General features: G+C 33.6%; 2 non-coding genes across 2 annotated transcripts in view; both read left to right on the plus strand.

Moving 5' to 3' along the window:
* Positions 1–35, plus strand: part of TRNAP-UGG (transfer RNA proline (anticodon UGG)) — a 72-nt gene extending 37 nt beyond the window's left edge. Inside the window, exon 1 of the tRNA in view lies at positions 1–35. This exon is cut by the window's left edge and continues 37 nt beyond it. This is a non-coding gene — a tRNA (tRNA-Pro).
* Positions 36–2,498: 2,463 nt separating this feature from the next.
* Positions 2,499–2,500, plus strand: part of TRNAP-UGG (transfer RNA proline (anticodon UGG)) — a 72-nt gene continuing 70 nt past the window's right edge. The window contains exon 1 of the tRNA in view: positions 2,499–2,500. This exon is cut by the window's right edge and continues 70 nt beyond it. This is a non-coding gene — a tRNA (tRNA-Pro).

Raw genomic sequence — 2,500 nt, forward strand, 5'->3', positions numbered from 1 at the left:
GCGAGAGGTCCCGGGTTCAAATCCCGGTCAGGCCCAGTATTTTAAACTGGGGAGGGATATGAAAACTGATAACACGATTACTAATTTCATTAAGATTTTATATGTATATATGTATATATATATATATATATATATATATATATATATATATATATATATACATAGACACAAATACAGTTGTCTGTGTGGATATATGAATATCTATCTATCTATCTATCTATCTATCTATATATATCATATATTCTCACACACTCACTCACACATACATAGCCTACATATACAAATCAACACACACACACACACACACACACACACACACACACACACATTATATATATATATATATATATATATATATATATATATATATATACATATATATATATACATGTACACACTCACACACACATAAGCGTGTGCGCATGCATGTACATTTACGAAACTGTATACAAACGTAAATCAGTATATATATATGCATGTGCACAAAATACTACCATTAATGATGACAAGACAAATCACCTGACCTGTCAACAAATACTCAGTTATCAATAATCTGTTATCCTGCTACGATCAACCTAACATGTGCATCTTTGCCTCGCTAAAAAAAAGCTCAGTGTAATTTACTTTTAAAACTGTTTCATACTTTCCATGTGATTTATACTGTAGTTGTACTTGAAATTTGAGATATATACCCCTTCTAATCACACCAATTATGGTACTATTTGAATTATTATGAATTAAGTCATATCAGGTGTGAAACGTTTTCTTTAACAATGTATTTTGCGTTGACACTTGTCAAGTAGATTTTATGTTTATGAGTTTTAAAAGAAATTGCAATTATTTAAATTATTGGTTTGGAAATAGGACTTTTGAGCAAAGTACCTCTGCACAAGCTTAGTAAAGATAAGATATTGAATAGAAAACAAATTTACATACGACCATAGATTACTTGCATGGTAATATAGGATGCAATGTACCCTAGCAATATACGGCTGCTGGAGTCCATCGGTTGAGGGATGATCAAAGCAAACGATTAATTTTCTTATTCTATTCATCAGTTGTCATTTCTTTTATATTTGTTTACTGCTATTCAATCGATTAACTTATATTTCGGATGAAGAAACTGATCACTATCGTTAGATATTACACTGAAATTTGAACTTTCTAATCATACGTGTCTCCTAATGCCTTGTTTTGACTTATTCGATATTGCGCATGAAACAGTGCTCTTATACAGGGATTAAGATAATTAGAAGGACTACTCAATTAGAATGACCTTTGAGGAAGTATTAAAGGATTATATTAAGGAATAGTCATGTAACACCATATTAATATACGACTCTCTTAGTCGCTGATTCTCTTTCAGGTTAAATATTACGTATTCGAGGGGCAATGATATACCTTACCTGAAATAGAAACTCAATTATATGTACAGAGTGGCTGATAGTTGATGCAGTATTTGAGGCATTTCAATTGTACTGATTCTCCCGACCAGGGACAATGCTAAACACATATGATTTGTGTTGCTCTTACAGCGACGGCGAGAATTTTAACTGAATTAATTGCAGCGGTTAACTAGACCGGTACTTAAATGCCTTTGGAATCATAAAATCATTGTAAATATCAAATAGATACTTTACTTCTATGAATTATCTACCCAGTATATAAATACGAATGAGAAGTATTTGAAACACTCCCCTCAAACAAACAAACTACCTTTGACTTCCTCAGTAACCAAATAATTTCATAAAAAGCCAAATTGACTATATGGGAGAGTGTAATGTTCATCCCTTTTAGGATAAAATAATGCCCATAATACAATGCCAGTTTGTTAATCTAGCAGAGGGAAGGGAATGGGGTTGGAATGGGAATGAGAATGCTCATATTAATCAGAAATGAAGAATTATTTTTTCTGTTATTACTACCATGGAATGGACTAATTTTGTAACATCAACAATTGAATACAATTATGAATGTGTGTAAGAGAGAATAATGCAGTCGCGCTTCTATAGAAAGGTGTAACATCCTCTCGCAGCAAGACCTCGGATTTATTTATGGCACCAAACCACAAGGGATGTGGAGTTCGAATAATATTATCAAAATCTGATTTACAGTCTAGGAAACCAACATTAGCATTTCCCTACTTCATCTTCCATTTCATAGACTTGAAACAAGTACAGAAATAATGCCAGTATTAAGTTTATCCCCCAGTATTACCTTTTCGGAGCCTAAGGATTTAGAGATTTCAGAAATAAATGCACTTCGATGCGGTTTTTAGGGTAGGGGAAGCAAATCAAAAGATTTTATAACTCAATTACGCAAGAGGTTGATATCGCTAGGAAACAGGCACTGCAGCGGACGGAGTGAAGATATTAATATGAATCGCAGAATGAAAATGGTCTTGAGCAGCGGATGTGGGCGGAGCCACGACGACCGCAGGCAAAGTGGGTGAATGAACTCTGTAATTTTACTCTCCTTGTTCTGCATGTATGCATGACGG

Source organism: Penaeus japonicus, unplaced genomic scaffold, assembly GCF_977035675.1.
Source record: "Penaeus japonicus unplaced genomic scaffold, GWHDUDI00000001_assembly GWHDUDI00000004, whole genome shotgun sequence".
In the NCBI taxonomy this organism is placed as follows: domain Eukaryota; kingdom Metazoa; phylum Arthropoda; class Malacostraca; order Decapoda; family Penaeidae; genus Penaeus; species Penaeus japonicus.